At 38.0% G+C, this 26976-nt stretch overlaps 1 pseudogene; it reads left to right on the top strand.

Annotated features, from left to right (window-relative positions):
* Window positions 1-16009: 16009 nt before the first annotated feature.
* Window positions 16010-25131, top strand: LOC124965402 (heat shock protein HSP 90-beta-like; annotated as a pseudogene).
* The last annotated feature ends 1845 nt before the right edge of the window (window positions 25132-26976 follow it).

The following is a 26976-nucleotide window of genomic DNA, read 5'->3' as shown; positions in this document are numbered from 1 at the left end:
ATATTAATTTTGCCTATCTATGATCATAGGATAGGAGGTCTTTCCATCTTCTCATCTTTTTAAATTTCTTTCGTCAATGTTCCATAGTTTTTATTGTAGAGGTTTTTCACTTCCTTGGTTAGATTTAGTCTTAGATTTTTGTTTTCTTTTGTTTTGTTTGGGGTTTTTTGTTTGTTTGTTTGTTTGTTTTGTTCTAGCTATTATAAATGGAATTGTTTTCCTGATTTCTGTATCAGCAGATTCAGTGTTGATACATAGAAAACCTATTTATTTTTGTATGTGGATATTTAACCTGCTACTTTGCCAAAATTTTATTAGTTCTAGCAGGCTTTTGGTATATTTTTTTGAACTTTCTAGGAATAAGATCATATAATCTGCAAAGAGTAATAGTTGGATTTTTTCCTTTTATATTTTCATCTTTATTATTTCCTTCTCTTGCATGTTTGCTCTGTCTAGAATTTCTAATACTAGGTTAGATAGGAGTGAACATCCTTGTCTTGGTTTCAAATTTTAAAGAAAATTCTTTCAGTTTGTCCCCATTTATTTGAGGTTGATTTTTTTGGGTTTTTCATATATAGCTTTTATGATGTTGAGGTAGGTTCCTTCTATCCCTAGTTTCTTCAGTAATTTTATAATGAATTGGTGTGGAATTTTGTCAAAAGTTTTCTCTGAATCTATTGAAATGGTTAAATGATTTTTGTATGTGATGATATTTATGTGGTGAATTACATTTATTGATTTTTTGTACATTAAATCATCTGCATCCCTGGGCTAAAACCAACTTGGTCATGATGTGCAATCTTATGTGCTGTTGAATGCAGTTTGCTAATATTTTATTTTGGATTTTCACAGCTAAGTTCATCAGGGATATCCATCTGTAGCTCTCTTTCCTTAAAGTGTCATTATCTAATTTTTGTGTGAGTGTAATACTAGCTTCACTTAATGAATTTGGAGGTGTTCAATCCTTTTCTATTTCATGAAATCATTTTAGCAGAATTATCATTATTTCTTCTTTAAAGGTCTGGTAGAATTCTGCTGATAATTTGTCTGGTCCTGGAATTTTCTTGGTTGAAAATATTTTTTTATTACTGCTTAGATCTCATTGTTAGTTATTGATTTGTTTAAGATTTATGTATCCTCTTGATTTAATTCTTAATTTTGACAGGTCCTATATGCCTAGAGATATATCTATTTCTTCTCACTTTTCCAATGTACTGGAGTATAAGTTTTTCAAGTAGATCATAATCATTCTCTAGATTTTTGTGATGTCTGTTGTGATTTCTCCTTTTTCACCTCTAATTTTATTAATTTGGATTTCTCTCCTTTCCTAATGGTATTTTGACTAAGGGCTTATCGATTGTTCTTATTTTTTAAAGAACCAACTCTTCATTTCATTGATCTTTTGTATTTTTTAATTCTATTTCATTGGTTTCAGTTCTGATGTTAATTATTTTCTTCCTTCTATTGGTTTTGTAATTGGTTTATTACTATTTTACAAGGACTTTTGAGATTCATCATTAGGTTGTTTACTTAGAGTCTTTCTGGTTTTCTTAGGTATGCACTCATAACTATAAAATTTCCTCTTAAAATTGCCTTCATAATATTTAAAATGGTTCAGTATGTTGTATCGCTACTTTTATTTGGTTCTATGAATTTTTAAATTTCTTCATTAATTTCTTCTATCACCCTCATTATTCAAAAGGGTGTTGTTCAGTTTCAATGTGCTTATATATGTCAATGTGCTTATATGACTGTATTTTTTTGACATTGGTTTCTAATTTAATTTCATCATGATCAGATAAAATGCAAGGAATTATATTTTTGTTTACTTTTTTTTATTTGTTAGAGTTTCTTGATGGCCTAAAATATGGTCTGTTTTGGAGAAATTTCCATGAGCAGCTGAGAAGAAAGTGAATTCAATTCTTGTTAAATGAAACATTGTATAGGTGAAAGTTAATTTCATTTGATTTACAATATTTTTGAGGTCTGAAGAGTGTTTCTCAGTTTATGTCTGGATGACCTACCTATTGGTGAAAAAGTTGTGTTGAAATTCTTCAGTAGTATTGTACTTGCATACATCTGAGTTTTTAAGTCCCAGTAGTATATGTTTTATGTACTTACATGCACCAAGTTTAGGAAATAAATATTTACTATTGTTATATCTTTTTGTTGGAGTGTTCCATTTACCAATATGAAGTGATTTTCTCATCTGATGAATTTTGGCTTAAGTCAGCTTTGTTGAACATAAGAGTAGCTACTCTTGCTTGCTTTCAGGCTCCATTTGCATTGTATATAAATTCCATCTTTAATTTTCAGACTGTGACTCTCTTTTCGTATAAGGTGAGTCTCCTGTAAGAAATATACATTTGGTCTTGTTTTTAAATTCATTATTTTAACCTATGTCTTTAAATTGGAAAGTTAAGACCATTTGCAGTCAATATTATTATGTAGAGAAGTTAATTCATGTCATTTGGATATATTTTCAATAATTATTTTGATACTGTTTCTTATTTTATTAGCTACTCTTCAAATAATATTTGTCCATTTGTGAGTTATGGGTTTGTTTGTTTTATTTCTTCTGTACATATAATTTCTTTAAATATTTTCTGAAGTGATAGCATAATAGTCATAAATTCTTTTAGTATCTCTTTGTTGTGGAAGGTTTATAGTTCCTCTCCAATTCTGAAGGATATCTTCATTTAGGGTTTGGAATGATGTATTCTGGCAAATGGAATGATGGATATTTGTGTTTGCTGAGAAATCAGAAATCATTCTGTTTGGTTATCCTCTAAATATGACCTGCTGTTTTTTTCTTGCAACTTTGTAAATTTTTATTTTTAAAATTTTATCTTTTTTATGTGTATTTTAGGCATTTTAATTAAAATGCATCATGGAAAGATTCTTTTTTGATCTTGTATATTTGGTGTTCTGAATGCCTCCTATTCTACATGTCCATCTCATTCCAAGGTTTGAAGATTTTTATATCATTACTTCCCTGAAAAGCTTTTCCCTGCATTAACCTTCATCTCACAACCCTCTTTGAATCCATTGATTCTTAAATTTTCTCTCTGAATATTGTCCCAGAGTTATTGTATATTCTGGTCATGGTTACTTATTTCATTTTGTTTAGTACTGTCTGTTTTAGACAGCTTTGTTGCTGCTGTTACTAAAGGACCTGACCAGAACAACTATAGAGGAAGAAATGTTTATTTGGGGGCTCAAGGTTTCAGATGTTTCAGTCCATAGACAACAGGCTCCATTCCTCAGGTCCCAAAGTGAGGCAGTACAACATGGTGGAAGAGTGTAGCAGAGGGACGTAGCTCACATGATGACAAGAAAGCCAAGAGAGAAATTTCCACTTGCCAGATACAAATATATACCCCCAAAACACACCCCAATGCTCCACATCTTCCAGCCACACCTCTCCTGCCTTCAGTCAGCTTTCAATAAATCCCACCATGTGATTAATTCACTGATTAACCATTTATCCTCCAAACCTTCTTACATTCTGTCACATATGAATTTTGGGGGGACACCGTATATCCAAACCATAACACTATCTGAATGTTCAAGGCTGGCCTCTTCATCTTCCAACTCTAAGATTCTGTATTCAGCATATTCTACTTTATTAGAAATATTTTCAACTAATTATTTTATTTGATTTATTGTGACTTTTATTTCAAAGATTTTTGTTTGGTTCTTTCTTAATATATCTATCTTATTATTAAATATGTCAATCACATCCTGTACTGACTTCTGTAATTCTTTCAGTTGTTTTTTTGTGTTCTCTTGGAATTCACTGATAATTTTTGATAATCATATTTTGAATTCTTTTTTTGACATCTCATCTATTTCAATGTCTTTGGAGTCAATTGCTAATAAATTATGAGATTTTAGGAAGCATCATGTTACCTGTTGTTGTTGTTTTTTTTCCTATTTCTTTTATTCCTGTGTTGGAGTCTATGTATCTGTTGGGATGGATTTATGTTCTACTTTTATATATAGTCCTTTATAGGGCCCAGTCTCCTCTTGCCAAAATTTTCAGGGGGATCAGGTCATTGTGATTTTTTAAATACATATCCAAATTCATTATATGGTATAGTTTCCCTTGTATTCCTTTAATATGATTAGTGTGTTTTGATACAGTGTAGAGTGAACCAGAGCTTGAATATTCCACTTTTCCAGTAGTTCTGAAGAGTGGGATCATCTTTATAGATCTCTCAATTGTGTTGTATACAGCAGGTACACTCTCTATAGAGTGCATCTTCTGTGATTTCTCTTCTTCACTTAAGAACTCTGTATTCTAAATGGACTTTGGAGTGATCTCTATTAAATGTATATTGTAGGTTTTAATATAGGTCTTGTGTTCACAGCTTTTGTGTTAGTTATCTCTCTGATTTTGTAGTGGTCAAATATCTATGAATAGAACATAAGCCTCCCCACCCCAGACATTCCACTTGCTCACTTGTTTCAGGGTTTGGTTCCTTCTTTTCTTGTATAAAGTATTGTTAACATTTGGGCACAGTTGGTTTGTGTGTGGAGCAAGTTGCACTGTCTTTTGGCTGGGTTTAACTCAGCAGCAGAGTCTATACCCTATACAGGTGAACCTGTAGTGTCCCAGTACATTCACCCAGATTCACAGAAAATAGGAAAACAACAGAAATAAGCAACACACTGCATTAAAATAAATAAGCAGTTCTTATGATGACACCTGTGATACTAATTATCATAAAAACAGAAATTGTGGTGTCAACATGTTGATTTAGCCAAGAACCAAATCAATAAATAACCATAGGCTAGATCTGGCATTAAAGTAAACAGCATGTGACAATCACAGCAACCACATTACCAATAATTTCAACAACATGAATGGTGGGGAAGAAGTTATATTGACCAATTAGTTCTAAAAAATGTTAAAAATAGAGTTCATTAAAGAAAATAAAATGTGCTGAGGATAAAGAAACAATGTGAACAGAGATGTGAAAATGTGAAAAGCAGAAGACAGGTAGCAAGTGATGACTATAAAGAAGGAAAAAAATAAATATAGGAACTAAGTCAAGGGAGAGAGAACAGAAATTTGGTTCAAGAGAGAGCAACAAAGGAGAGAGAGAAATGAGAAAAACAAACAAAAACAAAATAAACGAATAAAAAATCCTATCAAAAGACAAGACAAAGAAAAATAGCAACAAAAATGCTAAAAGTGAGGAAGAAATGAACTGATATATAAATGTATATGTATGTATATGTATGTGTGTATATATACACAATCTCCACAAACCTATCAGAACAGCAAGAACACCAAAGAAAAAGAAAGGAAAGAAAGATTTTTAATGAAAAATGAAGGAAGTGTCAAAACTCTCAACAAGGATATTTTATCACTGCCTATGCCCAACTGACCTTCTTTCCATTTTTTCTTTGGCTATATACCTGTTACAGCAAGCTCTAGGAGGTTGTTAAACTTTTTTGTTGGTTGCTCATGGAACTGCCAGCTGGAGTACCCTAAAACTGACAGTGGTTGAAATAACTCTCAGATTCTATTCTCACGAATATAAGGTAGGATGGAGTGAGAAGAACACTGTTGGTTAGACAGACCAGGTGGATGCTCTCCCAAGGTAGAACTGCCGTAGCATTCTAGGTGAGGAGCTGGGACAAATTGGAGCTTAGCTCTAATCAGGTCTTACAGGCTTTGTTGGGTGGTTTCATCAAACACATCCCTAGAACTCAGCAGATGTTGATATCTGCCCCATGTCTGGATCTCAGGAGCCTCCTGAAAATTCTACTCATCAGGCAGGGGAGTCAAACCTCTCTAGGTTTTACATACCCCACCACCCTCAAATATGGCCTCCTTAGGACTAGTCTCTGAATCTATTAACACCCACCAGTTCTGCTTCCCAACCCTCTTCATCTGGCCACATGAGCCACCAGACTCACAGGAAAAGTGAGTTCCACTCCCCTCCATATCTTTGGCTTGATAACCCTTGATATGATCTCACCTGTGTGTGTTCCCTCACATTCTGCTAGGCATGACCGAGACCACATGGCCAGCACTTGCCAGGAGAGTATGGCAGCGTGTGCTGTGATCACTCAGGCTCCTGAAGGAGCAAGCTGCAACATGGCCTCCACAAGATGGCTTCTACCTCAGTTTTCGGCTTGCCAGATAAGAATACAGAGCACTTATCAAACGTCAGTTCACTCTGCAGCTTCTAGGTCAACACAATTCAGGATGATTTTCTGTTCTACAGGTCTTTCCATGATAAATGTGTCCATTGTATTTATCTCCCCATGCTACCACTCCCCTCTTGTTGAATCAACAGAACCACGACCACCACAGTGCCAGTGTACTCTTTCTTGTTCTTTGTTCAATGCACCTAAGTTTCTGAATCTGTAAGAGACTCTTGCTCTCTGCTATTGACTTTCAGTGAATTCCTTCTTTTACCCACCTCACTGAGAAGGAGTATTCCTGCTGCTCAAATGTGAGCCACCGAGCACCTGTAATTGCAGCCTTCCTCTAACCTGCCATCTTGAATATCTCTCTGTGCTTTGTAAAATTTTACTACAAATTGAAAATTATCACAAAATGGAGAATTCATTAAGAAAACAATTGTGGAAAGTATCTGGGTTCTGGTCAAAGCATATGAGAAGCTTATATGTTGTTATTCTGTTCCACAGAAAAAAAAATCTAAACGAACTACAAAATCAGTAATTGGATATGTCAGAAAAGTGAGATTACAGGGAAAACCACAGCTCCCAAATTTTTAAAGGACAGGCATATGAATATAGAAAATCACAACTTATTGGAGAAGAAACCTACAAGTAGCAATATCCTTGGGAATCAGTACTGGGGCAGGAAAACTTGAATCGTAATTGGCAAGCTGCTGGAGGCCCAATCTGACAGTTAAACACTCAAAGAGGGAGTTGTTTTTATTGGTGTTCTCTAGAGAAACAAAACAAAGAGCATATACAAATAAAGATACATGTTATAAGAATCACACACATCATTATGGAAGCTCGGCAGTTCCAAGATCTGCGTCCAGCAATTTGGAAACCAGGACAGCCAATGATGTAGCTTTAGTCTGAATCCATGGGTCTGAGAACCAGGAAATGCAGTGGTATAAGTTCTAGTCTGAGAGTTGGCAAGTTTGAGATCTAAGAAGAGGTTCATCTAGGAAGACAGGGAAAGACGGATGCTCTAGCACAGGGAGTCAGGCTGGTAAGTTCCTCCTAATCCATCTTCTCATTCTGATTGGGTGAGCACCAGTTACGTGAGGGATAGAAACCTGCTTCACACATTCTGCTAATCCAACTGTTAATTTAATTCAAAAACACAAACATAACCAAAATAATGCTAGACCAAATATCTAGGTACCCTCTGGCCCGGTCAACTTGACACATAAAACTAATTATCATAGGTGCTCCTATATTTTCAAGAGTTTTAAACTCTTAGAGTGGTATCAGGTCCTCATAGTGAATATTGGGAAGAATGCCTTCACACTTCAAGTAGAGGAGAGAAAAAGTGGTTATTTGGAAACATGCTAAAGCGAATATTCTTCTCTTTTTTTGCAGTTATGTATCTTGAATATTTATCTTAGGAAAAAGCATCCTATAATGTGAGAAGCTTTTTATAATGCAATGTCCTCATCCAGTGACAGTGAAAGTTATCACACAGATCTGCTTCTCCTTCAGAGGCAACTTCTTCTCTCTTCCTGGTGGAAGTAAAAACTTTGACCTCATGAAAACATTAAAAACAATCTCTACTCACATCCAGTTTCCAGCAAGAAGGCACACAGTCTGAACACAGGAACTGAATGCAGGATGTTCGATATTTGCTTTGCATTATAAGAATACTAGAGCCATAAAGATATTTTTAATTTTTTTGATTATTGGAGATTCAAACAGTGTTTGCATACAAGATATCAGTCTGTATGACACTATACACTGTCAGAGTGCTAGTCTGCACACATACTGCCCCTATAGTGTGCAGCAGACAGCAGTCATTGGGCTTGGGCTCTTATAAATTGAATTAACACTTAATGGGAACCACCTTTAACAGATAACTTGGCCAGATTTAGAAGAAAACTTTTTTGTTTGTAGTGTTTTTTTTTTCTTAAATTCCTTCCCACTGACAGCTGTTGATAGAAACAGACAAATATTAACCCTTCACCTTGAATGCTAATTCAGATCACCACAAATATTTGATGTCTATTTTATTCTTAATTTTTTTTATTGTAAACAAATGGGATACATGTTGTTTCTCTGTTTGTACATGGAGTAAAGGCGTACCATTTGTGTAATCATAAATTTACATAGGGTAATGTTGTTCGACTCATTCTGTTATCTTTTCCCTTCCCCCCACTCCTCCCACCCCTCTTTTCCCTCTATACAGTCCTTCCTTCCTCCATTCTTGCCCCCCTCCCTATTTTATTCTTAATTTTAATTTTTACCTTATTTATTAATTGTTCTTATAATTTTGAATTCTTCCAGTTAACTGTTTACCTCTTGCCTTCAAATGTCAGGCTCTGAGACAGGAGTCCTAGGCATTGTGGTTGGGTTTTCTAGAAAGAGGGTGTATAAATTTGAGTCCACCAGTTAACATCTCATTGCCAGCAGAACTCTCTGAAAGAAATTTAGAAGAACTGATCCACTGAATCTATACCCTTTTTTTTATTTTTACAGACTATATTTTGATTCATTGTACACAAATAGGGTACACTTTTTCATTTCTATGGTTGTGCATGATGTAGATTCACACCTTTCATGTGATCATACATGTACATAGGGAATGATGTCTGTCTCATTCCACCATCTTTCATACCCCAGCCCCCTCCTTCCTCTCATTTCCCTCTATGTAATCTGAACTTCCCCCATTCTTCTTTCACTCCCCACCCCCTCACCCCCATTATATATCATCATCCACTTATCAGGGAAAACATTCAGCCTTTGGTATTTTGGGATTGATTTATTTCACTTAGCATGATATTCTCCAATTCCATCCATTTATCTGCAAATACCATAATATTATTCTTCTTTATGACTGAATAATATTCCATTGAGTATTCTTCTTAACAAGGTCTGTCCTCAAGAAACTTATTAGGGTTTTATCAGAGTTTAATTGACTTAGGGAAAGTAAAATAGTCAATACCAGCCATCTCCACCTATCCTGTCCCACCATAAACAGGGGAAAGGTTGAGAGGAATTGGAAAGTTCACAGTCTAGAGAAGAAGCCTAACTACAAGACTCAGCTTTAATTATAGGACTACAGAACTCCCTGCACTGTGCTTGTGAGGTCAAGAATCCAAAAAGGCTCAATAATTCTAAATGGATATACACCTAACAACATAACACAAAATTACATGAAGAAAAATAAAGACAGGACTGTAGGAAGACTCCAAAACTCCTAAGTGAAAAATAGACAGAAGTAGGAGGCAAAAAATATGAGCACACACATCGCTCCACTCAGTTGCTCTGGTGATCAATTGAATATAATTGACATCTATCATCCATTTCATCCAATTATCAAAGAATACACATTCTTCTCCAGATTACAAGAAACATGCATCAAAATAGCCCACATACTTGCCCATAAAACACACCTTAAATACATGAGAGACTAGAGATTGTACAATGTCTGCTCCCAGGTCAAAATAGAATTGAACTATAAATTGATGACAAATATACCTGAAAAAAATCAAAGTGTATTTGAATATAAACAATATAGCTCTAAATAATACAAGGACTAAGAAAAAATCTCAACAGAAATTTTAAAAAACTACATTTTAAACTAATCAAAAACAAAAATACAGCTTGTCAAAATTTGTGGGACACAATGAGAGCCGAGCTTAGGAAGAAATCTCTACCTTTGAATGTACACATTAAAATAAGAAAGATTTAAAATCAATCATCTAAATATCCACTTTAGGAGACTAGAAAAAGAAGAGAAGTAAGAAAATGAAGTGAAAATAGTCTTTTCACTGAAAGGTGCTGGAACAACTAGATCCATAAGCAAAAGATAAAAAATGAAATTAAAAGTTTGAAACAAAGTATGGTCTTTACAGCCTGCACACATATATCTAAAAGTAAAATTGTAACTCAAAATCATAGGACTTCTAGAAGATAGTATAGGAGAAAACCTAAATATCTTGAATATTCTGATATCTGTTTAGATACAGTACAAAGGGCATGATCCATGACAGAAATAATAGATGAGCTGGAAGTTATTAAAATTAAAATGTCTACTTTGCATAAGACAATGTCAAGAGAGTGAAAAGACAACTCACGGACTGGGAGGCATATGTGATAGAGTATTATAACCAAAATATACAAAGAACACTTAAAATTCAACAATAAGAAAGCAAACAACCCGATTAAAAATGGGCCCAAATCCTTAAAAGATTCCTCACCAAAGAAGACATCTAAATGATAAAATTCATACGGAAAGATGTCCCACATTATGCATCAGAAGAGAAATGCAAGTCAAAACAATAATGAAATACAACTACACAGTTTATTAGAGTGACCAACATCCTTAGTGCTACCCAACACCAACTGCTGATGAGGATGTAGAAATATCGGAACTCTCACTCATTGCTTGTGAAAATGCAAAACAGTACAATGGCCAGCTACTTTGGAACATGGCTTGGGAGTTTCTTGCAAACCTAAACACACTCTTATCATATTCCTTGTTATTTTCCCAAAGGACTTGCTAACATGTTCACACAAAAATGTACACACAGATGTTTACAGCAGCTTTATTCATAATTGCCAAAACTTGAAGTCAACAGGACTTCCATATACATAAATGGATACATCATATGATAAATACGGAAAATTGAACATTATCCTGCCTTGAAAAATTAGCATGACCTGAGAAGACAAAGAGGAAACATAAATGCATATTTTAAATGAAAGAAGTCAGTCTGAAAAGACAGCATAGCTCATAGTTCCAACAAACATGAAGGACAAAACCTCAGAGGCTGTGAGAAAGGACAGGGTTGCCAGGGTTGGGAGGAAGGAGGGACCAACTGGTGGGACACAGGGTAGGGAAGAACAGATTGAAGAGTGCGAAGGCATAGTAGGCAACCTTGATCCCATACTGTAATGGTGAATACGTATCATTAAGCATCTGTCCAAACCCACAGGACATGTAACCTCGAGTGGACCATAATGCACACTATGGATTTGGGGGATAATGGCATATCAACGTAAGTTCATCAACTGCAACAAATGGACCATTCTGGCTCAAGATTTTAATAATGCAGGAAGGCTTTTCTTATGTCGAAATAAGAGGTGAATAGCATATCTCTGCACATTTTCTGCTTAATTTTGCTATGAACCTAACATTTTAGACCATTTGAAAAGAGGGGGGGATGTGCTGAGTAGGATTATAATAATTTTTCCAATAATGAGTCTACAAAGTTATACAAATTGCCAAGGAAACATCTAGCTATTACTAAATTCTACACAGACATTCTGGAAAAATTTCACCAATATTGATTTCGAGATAAGTTTCTAAGGCTCAAACTTTGTCACCCACACATGAACATGCACACACATGCAAAAAAAATGGATTAGTGAAAGAACATTGCATATTTAAGAGGTCTTAAAAATATAATGGCATACCTGTGAGAGTTATGATGTTCATGAAGATCTTCCACGTTAGGCCCAGAATCACAGTGCCAATGGCCCACAATACTCTCATGGGCACAAAAGTATCTTCATTTTCTTTGAAAATTAGTATGAATGAAAAGAGTTTCTAGGTCTGTAAGGACGTTTTAACATATAATATTAATATAATTTTCTTTATAACAGTGCAATAGTAAAATAATTTTGACAAGTTCTCCAGTCCTCATTTTATTTATTCTAGTTCTAATCCTTTACATCACTGCCTAAAAAAAAACTGTGAGGTAGTTAAAGATTTAAAATTACATGATTATGTGAGCAATTTTCTTGATTTAAACTAACTTGTGTATAATTTATTAATCAGTAAACACTAACATACTAAATGCGCACAAGTTAAGGGAAGAATCTAAATCAGTTTACATAATTTGATCTTCCAATTTACTTGTTAATGTGTAAAAAGCTGATATTAGCCCAAGTTTACGTAACTTCCTTCTCTAATGAAAGCAAGAATTATACGCTTTTGTTCATCACTCATGCCCTTAAGTTGTGGTCTGAAAATATTTATACCTCCAAAATGTATTTTCGAAGCAGAGAATTTTGCCATATTATTACTGGTTTCTGTGCTACCTCATATAAAGCAGTTTTCCTTATTTTAAAATAACTTTCCTCACTTCTGTTGGACTTAGAACCTTGTACTTATCTTTATCTTTTAATAGCAAAACCAACATACCACCTTGGAACTGGTGTTAAGAATAGGGTAAATGGATGGGAATTCATACGAACGGAGTTACGGGTTCCTTGTTGCCTAAAATCTTAATGCACACTGAGCATTAGAGCTACAGAGCTTCATTCCTTTGGGCTGACATTGTCTTCAATTGAAATGAAGATGTTAACCGAAGGTGAAAATATTCAGTCTCATTTCAAATTTTGTATGCCTCTCCCCTGTGAGGAAAGAATGAGAGTCTGAAGCCACCTGATAACTGGAGAATTTTCTATAAGAAGGAACAGATTGAAAAGTAAAAAGGCATCATGGGAAAACTTAATCTCATTCAATGATTCTTTGTGCAGTCTGTGATAATGTTTAATGTCTTAGTCCATCCAGGCTACTAGAACAAAATACTACAAACTGGGTGGCTTATAAACAACAGAAGTTTATTTCACTCAATCCTGGAAGTTCAAGATGAAGACACTGGAAGACTTAATGTCTGATGAGGAAACATTTCCTTGTTCCTACGCAGCACCCTGGCCCTGTGTCCTCTTGTGGTAGAAGGAGCATATGAGCTCCTTCAGACTGCTTTTGTAAGGGCACTGATTTCATTAAGGTGGGCTCCATCCCTGTGACCTAAGACCTCTCAATGATCCTCACTTCTTAATACTAACGCATTTTGCATTGTCAATGTATGAATTTTGGGTGGACACAAATTTTCACATCACAACATTACATGTAAGTATACACATAAGCACAAATTCTGTGAACCTATGTATGTGCATGCCTAAATGGTATGTAGAGTTATCATGTCATATAATATACACAACAAAACAAAGTCTATTCACACAAACAATCGCCACCTGGAGTGTGACTGCCCCTCTAATGGACTATCCATTATTAAGTTGGAAGTAGTAAGCAGGAAAAAAGAAAAGAAAATGATCTTGCAGCTAGCAGAGGGTTGTGTTTTGTCCAAACCCCTGCTGATTCTCCACTGTGCTTGGTAGTTGCTCTTTTCACCGCTCATTAACACTGCAGTCCAAAGGAAGGGCCCTTGTTTCCAAGGCTTGCAGTAACCTCATTATCTCCTAATTGTTTGCACCCTTTCCTTTCTGGATACAATTCAAAAGCCCATTTTCTCTCTGTAAATTCTACTGGGCGAAGTACCTCCATATCTCAGAGTACAGGGTTCAAAGCTGGACCATCATTATTAACCCTTCCATTGGAGTGGAGGGCAGGGAGGGGCAAAATTGGATTCTGCTGAAAGTCTCACACAAAGAAGCAGAAGAGAAACACTACTGATAGGTCACTCCTTCCACATTGGTCATCTCTGACTCCTAGGCAGCCATGTGTGTTAGGAAGCACTGATCCTGTTCCATGATTTCTACACTTCATTTTCCACTTAGTGTTAAAGTCATTTATGTAAGTCTTAATATCTCCTATGAATAAATAATGAGTCCCCATTTATCTAGGGTTAAAACCGAGCTTTGGAAATATTTTTACCTTTTGACTGTCATTTATTCTCTGGTCACCAACTATTTATTTTAATTTTACTTTTTCTCTTTTGGTTCACTCAACCTCTCAGACAAGAAAATGGAGACTAAAAGAAGGCTTAGCTTTCCAATCTCCCGGCAGGGTGAGTATAAAGAAAATGAGATGATTGATCAAAATGACATTATTGCCGCTTTCTTATCTAGGCCCTCTCAAACTTGCCTGATCCTTGGAATCATCTGTGACTGTTGTTAATACAGAGGACTCCCAGCCCCATGACTCCATCGCCCTGACTCTACCACCAAAACCCACAAAATAAACCATAACCTCCCAGGGACCAGCCTGGACTCCCTTATTGCGTGTGTGTGTATGTGTGTGTGTGTGTGTGTGTGTGTGTGTGTGTGTGTTTACCTTTTAAAGTTTGTTTAGTTTATTTTTATTTTGAAAAAAAAAAATTCCAGATGTCCCAGCTGATTGCATAATCAAGCACATTTGGGAAATGGCTCTAATCCTAAAGAGAGAGGGCAGCTCGAACATTTCACATGTAGGTCATTTTGAATATATTATAAACATGTAACTAACCTGGTACAAACAAATACAGTTCCAATTGCATTTCAACTTTATGGGACAGGGCATTGGAGGAAAAGGTCTGCTACATTCAGGACTACTGCTGAAACTCAATCCTGAGCCACATGAGTTGAGACATGGGAAAGTTGAGACAAGGCATCCTCTCTTGAAACCCAAGTTTAGACAGTGCCTGAAAGGAGTGAGGGACTCCATATGTGACGTCCTGGAAAGAGTCCTTCAGAGGACATGGGAGGTGATGCTTGCTAGGCTGGAACTGAGTAGAAACACGTAAGGAACATAGTGTGTATTGTGCTTCTATCCTTTATGATCACTGCTTTGCTTATAGCAAGCATTTCGGGAAACTTTAAGAATTTTCTTAAAAGACAAAATATTGAAAAATCACTTGACTTTGAAAAAATTGGAGCTGCCCTTATGGGACCTAGAACTACACTGATGCAATGTAGCCAGAAGCTGTATGAGGAGAGAAGCAATCCTGGATAAACTGCAGAATCACTATATGTTTTTACTAGAAATTTCTTGGAACTGTCACCATTATGAGCACAAGATATTCCAGGAAGCTACTGCCAACAGAAATGAGATGAACTGCCGAGTGGAGCCCCCTGGGATGCTGAGCAACTGCCATCCGCCAAGGGGTGGTCTTCAGAAACTTCCAACGTGGTACACATCTGAGCCATTGGCTGGAACCCCTGTAGAACGGAGCTGCAGTTGGAAAGTTCCTCCAATCACACCATAAGGGTTTGACACTAACTGCTTGATATCATCTGGTCTCTTTCCCATATAATCCCAAGTAATTCTGAATATCCTAAAGAAAATTAAAGAATCAAGATAAACCTTATTGAACAGTCAATTTTCCTTGCTGTGATAAATACCTGAGAAAAACAACTTAAAGAAAGGAAGATTTATCTTGGCTCACAGTTTCAAAGGTTTTAGTCCATGGTCAGCTGACTCCATTGCTTTGGGTCTGGGATGAAGCAGAACATCATGGTGGAAAGACTTAGAGGAGGAGAACTGTTCAGCTCTTGACAGCTGGGAGGCAGACAGAGACATACTGAGAGAAAGAATGAAAGAAGAAGAAGGAAAGGAGGAAGAGGAAAAGGAGAAGGAGAAGAAGGCGGAGGGGGTATAATCCCCAAGAGAACATTCCCAAGGGCCCAATCCCTCCTACTTGGTCCCCCCTCCTATACTTTTTACCACCTCCCAATAGTCCATTCAGATAATGAATTCCTCAATGGATTAATCCACTGATGAATCAGAACCCTCATGATCCAATCATTTCCTAAGGTTCCCCACCTCTAAACACTGCTTCAACCCATGAGTCTTTGGGGGACATTCCAGGTTCAAAACATCACACCTAATACATTGCACATTTCCACCCTTTTGACCATACACCAATCTTCACTCATTAAATATTTATAAACCCCCTATTGCTCGGTCCTGGAGATAAAGTGACAAATTGGACAGTTGCATTTTTATTCCACCAGAGTTGAGTTTCTACTAGACAAAAATAGGAGAAGGGTTGTAAGTCTGGACTACATAATCTAAGGTAAATAAGGAAAAAGACATGAATCATGGGTGTGAAAATGATTGAAAACTTGAAGGTCTGGTAGGATGAAGAAACGATGTGGACCTGAATGGATGGAATCTGGGGGCAGACAGCAGGTAGGATCCTTGATATCAAGGTCTACTTATGAACTTATTGTAATGATGTGACCACAGTTGAGGAAATGAGTATGAAAAAGAATTTACTGAAAGTAAAGAGTTCAAGGACTAAAGAGATCAAGTTCCAGAAATACTGTTCCTATATATGTAAACATGCTTTAACTTTAGACAATTTGGATCTGAAGTTTCTGGAACTCTTGTTGACAACATTGAACCAGGTCCATAATACCTGAATTCTAATGATGGCTTTGGAAATAACCATATGTCCAGAAACTATGAGCAACTGTATAGAAAGTGTTATTAGGTTAGTTAATATACCTGTAAGAAATATGAAAATCCTTCTCCTTGAATATTCCATAGCCCTATCAAAAGGAGTGCCCCAAATTCTTGCCATTGAAATTCTTCTCTCCTACAAATAAAGACCTTCTGCCTCCAGTGGCCTTGCTAAAAAGTACAGGTGTCACCTAGCATGGGAAGCAACTATAGGGACACCAGCATTCAAAAGACACTAGGTTATTATTTAACAGATTAACTGGTTGTCACCTTGTCCAGAGAAAACCTCAGAGGTAGCTGGAAAGGCAATGGGGAGAAAGTGAGTATGCTAGTAAGGAAGGGCAGCTGAGCTGCAGGGAGACCTGAAGACCTCACTAATACAGGGTGGAAGGAAGCGATGGGAAAAAGTAAAACTATTGTAGAGTGGAGATACTATCTCTGCTGGAGTAGGAAGTCTAAAAGAGGTGGTGCACGTCAACTACCTAGCACACATTAGTGGTTGTACGTAAATATTAACCGTCTTCCTCACTTGCTTTTCTTCTATGGAATATTCGTATTTAAAGTGATTTCAGCACAGTCACACACACACAAATGCACACACATTCTTTACTCTGAAAGCTATAGACAAGAGAATCCATAATGCTCCATTTCTTGTTTGACCATTCATATATTAATCTTTTAGCTTCTTTATGAAAACTTATCTCTACAAATAAAGTCTTGCAATGATGTATTGAATCAAAGAACCTATTCACAAATATAAAATGGTAGATGATTCAATTCATACAAAGTTGTAAAACAGAATAAACTAATCTATGATAGAAAAATATCAGAAGAAAAGCTACTTGGGGTTGTAGCATACAATGAATGGAAAGAATATAATCTAGATGGTGGGTAATATGATGGTCATATTCTGTAAATTGACATGAATGGATTGCAAATCTCTGTCAATGCACATTTGATATTGTACATTTCATTGTATATGAATTAAAAAATGTAAACGAATATTAACCTGTAATTAGTAATATAATGCTCAAGTATTTGGGAGGAAACTAATGTTGGTGTTTTATTTCGAAATGCAGTCAGAATTGATAAGTGAATAGAAGAGTGTGCAGCTACATGATAAAACAGTTACAACAAAAGTGTATGGGTTAAATCTAGGTGGTGGCTATGTCAGTATCTACTATAAAGTTTCAGCTTTACTGAACATTTTCCTAATAACATATTAGAAAACAAAAAAAATGAGATGTTTTCTCACTTGTCCTTTGCCAGTTTATATTCCAGGTCTGGATGAACCTGCTGAAATGCTTTGTTTGCGATCCTTGCCGATGAACATTTCATACTCGACTACATCTATGGGTGAAGCAAATGCACTTCATCAGGAGGAGAACATATGTTCAGCCCTGAGGTCGTGCGTGTGAAAAAGGCTTTAATATTGCAGGGCTTCTTGTCACCAAGCAGTCATTGTCACCTGTCAACTCTGCATCCCAGGTGCTCAGCAAACTGCCATTCCCAGAGCTCTGTGACTCGGGGCATGCAGATCTATACAGCAGACCTCACATAGATGTTATAGAAACCTGCCAATGAAAAGAAGGAGGAAACTAAAATGTTCCAAGGTGATGACTAATATTTTAGTCCCTCAAGTGGCCAGATTTCTTGGCTTCTTCAAATGCACAATTTTTGATGAATAGAGAAAAAGCCCTTCCTTGACCCAGTTTGTGGACCAAGGAGTCTTGACTTACAAATATAAAAAGTTTCCCATGTGATAATCTCAGTTCTCAAAAGATACTTTTTAATAGAGTCACTCGACTTATTTTAAATTAATTAATTTAATTGACATAATATTTGTGCATAGTTATAAAACACAATGCGATGCTTTGCTTCACATGTGTATTGTGTAAGAATCGACTCAGGGAAGAAATGAGGCTTGACACCAGGGGGTCATTCCTCCCTCCTCCCACCTTGAAGCGTCAAGTTCACACTGACCTGTCCTGTGTTCTTTCTTCTCTCTCTGATCTCTTCTGGATTTGCAGGACTCAGTTTTGGGAACTCTTGCTTTTCTCATTCATACTTAAAATGATGGCATGTAGTTTTATAACATCCTAAATGTCACCTCTGTGCCGAAGACCAAAGTACAACTTTTAGTCTCCTGATTTCCAGGCACGTAGACTCAAACAGTCTAATAAGTCCTGGTGCATGTCTGATAGACACCTGAAGCCTAATGTGTTGAAACTTAAGCTCCTAATCTTTCCTCCAAAATCTGCTTCTCCCAAGGTCTCCTCTCTATTTGCATTCATAGCAATTCCGACCTTGCAAATGCTCAGGCAAAAAGCCTTTGCAGTCTTCCTTGGCTCTTTCACTTTGCACATCAATCTGTCAACCAGTCCTGATGAATTCACCCTCTAAGTATCTTGAGACCCCACCACTGCTCATAACCTACACTACCGCCCGGCCTGAGCTATCACAGCTTCCCATGTGGACTAGCGGAGCCTCCCTGACTGACCTCCCCACTTCTACCCTGTCGCCTTTCATCTGTTGAAGGTCTGACAAGTGGAATGATCTTGTTAAATATGAGTCAAGGTGTCTCACACTTCTGCTCAAAGTACTTCAGTGGAAATTAGATTTTAAAATCTTCAAAAGAGCCTATAGGGTCCAACACCATCCGGTCCTCGTTCCCACCAAATCCCCCATGAATCTTCCCCTCCCTCTCTCAGTCCACCTCTTGGGGTTTGTGGTTGTGAACCCTCATGTCAGGTGCCTTCGCTGCATTCTAAATCTTGACTCTGCCCAGCCCTCTCATGCACAAAACTTGCTCCTTGCTCTATCCAGGTCTGCTAAAATGCCTGTGGAGCAGTTAGGTCTTCTCTGAGTACACTGCTTCAAATTGCATGTCTTCCCTCTCCTGAATTGCATGTTTCTATCCTCTTTTTGCTTTGTTTTTCTCTGTAGTATTCATGACTATCTAACATATTGTGCCTTGTATGTGTTTGTGTGTTTGTGTATGTGTATGTGTTGTGCATTCTCTGCCTTCACTGCCACATTAGAATTCATGGTTTACGAGATCAGAAATTTTTTTCTGTTTTACTCCCTACTGACCCCTAAACCCTAGAAAAGGAGTACAAATATATACAGGTGTGTGTGTGTGTGTGTGTGTGTGTGTTTATATACATTTTAAATGAATAAATGGATTATGAACTTTACAAATATTATATCATTTAAGTTAATCAAGAATGATAAAGAGTAGCCATTAAGATCTCACATAGCACTTTCTATTTAAAGCCCAGTCAAATCTATAACAGCAAATTAATTCAGTCTTACCCAACTCTGAAGGAGAGGAGAAAAGCCAAGGAAGAGAAGGATATTCACACACATACCTTCATCCATATATTTCTTTATACGTGGTGTTGATACCATGGAAAGAGATTTATCTGTCCAAGGAAGTGTCTAGCTTCTCTCTCCTTTGGCTGTTATCTCAGATGATCACATGCAGCTCTGCACTCTCCAGGTAACATACTTAACTTAATCACTGTTAAAGTGCGACTTAGCCTGCATGGTGGTCTTCTGTAAATACCAGGCCTTCTGTGGATGAAGATAGCCCCCAGCAGTGGGCCTCTCTCCTTCAACGTTGCTACCAGACGGTGTTGGGCAGTGAAAGGAAGTACCGTGCCGGTAGGCACACTACATATTGGTAAAGACCCCAATTCGAAGCTTTTCATTTGCAACAGGCACAGTGCCGAAGCCTGTTTGCAGTGTTTTCTAAAAGGTCTTTCATGGCGCTCTGATACACCAAATGCACCTTCCGTGAAGCCTGGTCGCAGGTGAACACCACCTTGTTCTTAGGCAAGATCATCAAGTCTCTCGTTAGGCAGAGAAACAGGGTGGTCCCTGCAAGGGAATGATAGAGCCCCAACAAGTTCTCAAGCTCAAGAACTGAATGAACAGAAGAGAGTTTTAACTACTGTGCTCACTGGGTTTTTGCAGTATTCATTCTAGGACAGAAGGTCTGTTTAACTCCTAAGAGATCATGTCACATGTCACCTGTCTTCATACCTTGCAACTTCTGTAAGACAACAGGTAAGTAGTCAGGTACACAGATAGTACCTGTTGTAGTTAACTTTCCCCCACGTGTTTATACATAAAACTACTTAACTATCCTATCCTAAATAAATGAGCATAAATACAATGTGACATTCAGAATAGACATTTTACAATTGAATTGATCTTGGTCAAATATAGCCATTTAAATAATTTCCTCTAAATTTTGATTCCCACAACTTTATATATATACCAAAGGCACCCAAAAGTCTACTTGTGACCATGACATAAATCTTACTGAAGTACAAAGGAATGAATAATAAAATCATAGAAATATGGGAAATTTAGAATTAAAGAAAATCTAGACAATCCTGTCCACACCATTCTAATTATAACTGAGGACAGAGACCAGAGATGCTAAGACAATTGTCCCAAAACACAAAGCAATGCAAAGAAAAACAAGTTCTAAAACCCAAGACTTTGATTCTCGATTCCCTGCTTTTCTTCTAAAATCCCATTAGAAGTTATCATGTCCATAAAGATGCTGGGGAAACCATCAACTGGTCAGTACATTCACTCATCCATCCACCTTTGAAGACTCACAAAATATTGGCCCAATTTGGGTTGTGGTCCAAGGCTATTAAAAATAAGATGCAGTGGACACCTTAGAAAAGAAGAGACAGCATGCGGTTCCTGAATGAGCATGCACCACATCGCTCACTGTGTTCCAAGACTTCCTTTATCCAACCATTTCTTGTAGCTATGAGCCATCCTGGTCACTTGGGTGCCAACATATAGGAAACTGTCCTACGGGCAGTGGTACTGAAGGTTAGGGCCAGAGTCCACAACCAGGGAGCCTGCTTTTGCCTTAGAGTTCCAGCACAGTCCAGCCAGCATCTAAACTCGCCTTGCCACACTGTCACCTGCAGGGGCAGCAAAGGGTCTGCAGACTGAGTTTGTTCTACAGAAATGTTGACCAGCACAATGTCAGAAAAATGTAAGAAGGGCATGTGAAGCACCAGGCCCTCCATTAACTTTTGTCTGGCTACTTCACATACTGACTTATCCAAGTGGCCTTTGCAGGTATGGGAGTCTCTGGCTTCCATGCACAGTCCAGTAGGTGAGAATGTGACAGGGAACTCTGGATTAGAATTCCAATCCCTCTAAGTGCTACCTCTGTGACCTTTGGCAAGTTCTTATTCATCCTTTCTCTGGCTCAGTTTCCTCACAAATAATGCGGGGAGGATGGTGATGGTACCCACCTCATTGTCTTGTTATGAAGACATGTGACATAAAGCAACAAGAATGCTCATGGGCTGGGCACGGTGGTGCATGCCTGTAATCCCAGCAGCTCGGGAGGCTAAGGTAGGAGGATGGCGAGTTCAAAGCCAACCTCAGCAAAAGCGAGGCACTGAGCAACCCAGTGAGACTCTGTCTCTAAATGAAATACAAAATAGGGCTGAGCATGTGGCTCAGTGGTTGAGTGCCCCTGAGTTCAATTCCCGGTATCCCTCACCCCCGCAAGAAAGAGAATGTTCTTGGGTATGTTAACATCTATTGAGCTTCTTGCATGCCAGGCATGTTATTAGTCAATTTGAAAGCATGATCTTATTAATCTCTTCATCTCCATTATACACATAAGGAAAATGAAGCTTAAAATATGTGTTATTTTAGAGATATGGATGTGACTCAAGAGTAGACTCCTTCCTAGCACACACTAGAAATGGAAATGCTAGAGATGAGTTTGATTCCCATCTCTGGGGAAAGGAGCATTATTTGCCAAATACTCCACAGTTAGTAAATAAAGTTAGGATTTGACCCAGAGCAGTCTGACATCAGAGACCCATTCTTAATTAACAAGAATGCTGACAGCTGAGTTGATTTTGCTTAAGAGCGCACTTTGACAGCATTGTTGTTCAATCCTTCTCTATTTCCTAGATATTTGAATTTGATTTTCCAATGTTCCTTTATGATAAGCAATAGCTGCATTTTTATATGAGCCATCCTGCAAAGCTATTATTTTTCTCTCACCCTTTGCTCCATTTACAACAGCTGATAACCAAAAACATCCATCTGACTCTCAAAAGTCATCATTGTTTCTGCATGACTTCCCTCCCTAAGAACTACCCAGGTAATGGGAAAATATGTTCACTTGGGTGTAAGGAACACATTAAGGCACAATATTTTCATTACAGTTTTCAGATAATTTATAAAGCTTTCTTCCGTATATCAACTAGTTCTTCTACAAGTCAAATAAATAAAGACCTAAGAAAACAATCAGATTGAGTCAGACAGAATTTGAGCCCAATAGCAGGATAGCCATCTTGCTAAGGAAAATTGCTGTTGTTAAACAAAAGTCAGGATTTTCCCTTGCCTGAAGGAATGCAGGAAGTTTTAAAATGTGATAAATAGCCCAAACTGAACCTAAGACCTCTCATTCTCTACTTCATAATGTTCTGATTTTTTTTTAGCTCAGAAATTTTGTGGTCTCATTATTTATTTTAAAAAATTAGAACTGAGCTCTCTTGAGTCACCCCCATGCAGCCTAGGTGTGGCCAGCAAGTCGCACACTGTACAGGACCACCCTGCTCTAATACTCACAGCCCTTTCTCCCCAAGGTGCCTGAGGAAGTGCACCATGGGGAGGAAGAGGGGGAGACCTTTGCCTTTCAGGCAGAAATTGCCCAACTCATGTCTCTTATCATCAATACCTTCTATTCCAACAAGGAAATTGTCCTTCGGGAATTGATCTCTAATGCTTCTGATGCCTTGGACAAGATTTGCTATGAGAGTCTGACAGACCCTTCCAAGTTGGACAGTGGTAAAGAGCTGAAAATTGACATCATCCCCAACCCACAGGAAAGGACCCTGATTTTGGTGGACACAGGCATTGGCATGACCAAGGCTCATCTCATAAACAACTTGGGAACCATTGCCAAGTCTGGCACTAAAGCATTTATGGAGGGTCTTCAGGTTGGTGCAGACACATCCATGATTGGGCAATTTGGTGTTGGATTTTATTCTACCTATCTGGTGGCAGAGAAAGTGACTGTGATCACAATGACGATGAGCAATATGCCTGGGAGTCTTCTACTGGGGGATCCTTCACTGTACGGGTTGATCATGATGAGCCCATTGGCCAGGGTACTAAAGTCATTCTCCACCTCAAAGAAGACCAGACAGAGATCGTAGAGGAGAGGCAGGTCAAAGAGAAGTGGTGAGGAAGCACTTGCAATTCATAGGCTATCCAATCACCCTTTATTTGAAGAAGGAAAAAGAGAAGGAAATCAGTGATGATGAGGCAGAGGAAGAGAAAGGTGAGAAACAAGAGGAAGATAAGGATGATGAGGAGAAATACAAGATTGAAAATGTGTGCTCAGATGAAGAGGATAATACTAGTAAGGATAAGAAAAAGAAAACAAAGAAGATTAAGGAGAAATATATTAATCATGAAGAATAGAACAAGACCATTTGGAGCAGAAACCCTGATGACATTACTCAGGAAGAATATGGAGAATTCTACAAGAGCCTCACTAATAACTGGGAAGACCACATGCCAGTCAAGCACTTCTCTGTAGAAGGTTAGTTGGAATTTAGAACATTGCTGTTCATCCCTTGGCGGGCTCCCTTTGACCTCTTTGAAAACAAGAAGAACAACACCACCAAACTCTACGTCCGTCGTGTGTTCATCACAGACAGCTGTGAAGAGCCAATACCAGAGTATCTCACCTTTATTCGTGGTGTTATTGACTCTGAGGACCTGCTCCTCAATATCTCCCAAGAAATGCTTCAGCAGAGCAAAATCTTGAAAGTCATTCACAAAAACATTGTGAAGAAGTGCCTTGAGCTCTTCTCTGAGTTGGCAGAAGACAAGGAGAACTACAAAAAATTCTATGAGACATTCTCTAAAAATCTTAAGCTTAGAATCCATGAAGACTCTACTAATCGGTGATGCCTTTCTGAGCTGCTGCGCTATCACACCTCTCAGTCTGGAGATGAGATGACTTCTCTGTCAGAGTATGTCTGTCACATGAAGGAGACAATGAAGTCCATCTATTACATTACTGGTGAAAACTTAGAGCAGGTGGCCACCTCTGCTTTTGTGGAGCATGTGTGGAAGCAGGGCTTTGAGGTGGTATACGTGACTGAGCTAATGATGAGTACTGTGTACAGCAACTCAAGGAGTTTGATGGGAAGAGCCTGGTCTCTGTGACCAAGGAAGTCCTGGAGCTACCTGAGGATGAGGAAGAAAAAAGAAAATGAAAGAGAGCAAGGCAAAATTTCAGAACCTTTACAAGCTCATGAAGGAAATCTTGTATAAAAATGTTGAGAAGGTGACAATCTCCAATAGGCTTGTGTCTTCACCCTGCTGCATTGTTACCAGCACCTATGCCTGGACAGCCAATGGAGTGGATCATGAAGGCCCAGGCACTTTGATACAATGCTACAATGGGCTACATGAAAGCACCTGGAGATCAACCCTGACCACCCCATTGTGGAGACACTGCGGCAAAAGCCCCAGGGAGACAAAAATGGCAAGGCTGTCAGGGACCTGGTGGTGCTGCTATTTGAAACTGGGCTGCTGTCTTCTGGCTTCTCCCTTAAGGACCCCCAGGCCCACTCCAGTCGCATCTACCGCATGATGAAGCTAGGCCTAGGCATTGAGGAAGATGAAGTGACAGCAGAGGAATCCAGCAATACTTTCCTGATGAGATATCCCCTCTTGAGGGTGACGAGGATGCATCTCCCAGGGAAGAAGTAGATTAGGAATTGCCACTGAGAAATCAGCCCTCTGTATAGTGTCCCCATGGCTGCTGCAGTAGCTTTGAATGACTCTCTCCCACCTGGCTTCCTCTGCTGATTGATGTTCTAGTGGTTTTCTTCCTGTCCTTGGTGTCTTAAGGCCAGAAACAGGGTCTTCAAGCCCCTTCCCCTACCTAGTTTGGCAGCAGGGTTGGATGTTGTATTGTGTTTTTTGTTGTTTTATTTTGTTCCCAAATTAAAGTATGCAAAATAAAGAAGATGCAGTTTAAAAAAATTAGAGCTTTCCTTACCATCTACAATTTTTTAAATCTTGAATTTATGTAAAAGAAATGAAACATTTACCAGTGCTTATATCTGTATAGTAGCTTTCTATCCTGAAAGAAAAACATTTCCTATTTCAGTCATAGACCTGAACATTGATAAATCAAAGCTTCTCACATTGTATGTTCTCTTTAGGGCTGAAGAGTTAGTTTCCATTTAATTTATGACCATGCAAACTCTCTCATGGAGCATCTTTTACTTTCTGGTAGCAGCTTCAGAGTTCTCCTGGTAGAATCCATTTATGTGGCTTACCTTAGTGTTTTCCTTACTTTCAGATTTCAGACTGGCAAGTTGTAAACCTGTTTGGAAATAGAAATTCCTACTGGATCACAAAATAGCTCTCCACATGATTTCCCATCACCCCACCTGGTATCTACATCCTTGGGCATTCTCTGAGAACTAAAAGGTGACATAACGGTTTCCTTCCCCATACAACACACGTTAGGGTTGATGTTCCCAGAGAGTACAAGTAACCCAAGGACAGAATAAAGGAAGGTCTACTGCAGGTGTGCCATGTCTTCCAAAGTAGCAGCTTTTTAATCCTCCAGCCCAGGAAAATTAGAGCAGAAAGAATCACAGAGCAGAGCCACAAAGGCATCTCAGGAGACACTCTGGTGTGGGACCCTCTGCAGTGCTGCCTTTCAGGAAAGCAAAAAAGTTTTCCTGATACCCAAGAGATTAACTGGCCTGCTTAAGATTATCTGGGCCAGACACAGTCCAGGAGTTCCGACAGTGTCCCAGCCTTTTAGCATAGAACTCTTTCACCTTCCACACCATGCCCAAGAGGCAGATTTCACACAGTTTTAGCATATGGTCTTTCCAGAGTGATATACATTAATCATTTAGAGTAGCCACCCCTGTGTCAGTAACGTCATCGTACCCTTGACCTATAATAAAACACAGGCATCTTTCCTATCTTTAACTGGCAACGAGTTCCAACTATGTGAGGCACTGACTAGAACATAGTGCAGGTCCACAGAGTGACACAGATTTAAAATACATTCTGTCAATAAAACAATTTTGGAACTGTCAACAGTTTTAAAGTAATTTCGGTGTTCGGCAGACAGAATACCATGATCTGCATGGAATGACTTTCAAAGCATGAAGTTCTTTAAGGAGCACTGAGACCACTTATGTTCAGGCTTTATTTGTGATCTTGAAAGCAGACTGCTTATTGCTGCTATGTGCAGACAAAGATGAACAGACTCCATAAACAAATATCTACCTCCCTGGTCAAATATTTTGTAGGTATATAATTTTTTTATTTTATTTTTTTATTTGTTCTTTTTAGTTATACATGAGAGTAGAGTGGAAATATATAAATATAAAGTGCTTTAATATATATTTTGGTTTTGATTTTCATTAAAAAGTTGATGATGATGGTGATGGTGATGATTTTGTGGGGGCACTTTGTAACTAGCAAAAAAATATACACAAAACCCCCCAAAACCAAAAACAGCAAAATATATGCTTATGTTTTTCAAGATAAAATATTTTACTATTCTACAGAGTGCCCTGGGCCACTTT

Source organism: Sciurus carolinensis, chromosome 15 (genome assembly GCF_902686445.1).
Source record: "Sciurus carolinensis chromosome 15, mSciCar1.2, whole genome shotgun sequence".
Taxonomy (NCBI): Eukaryota; Metazoa; Chordata; class Mammalia; order Rodentia; family Sciuridae; genus Sciurus; species Sciurus carolinensis.
Note: the sequence above shows the minus strand (reverse complement) of the source record. Positions and strands in the feature narration are given on the sequence as shown.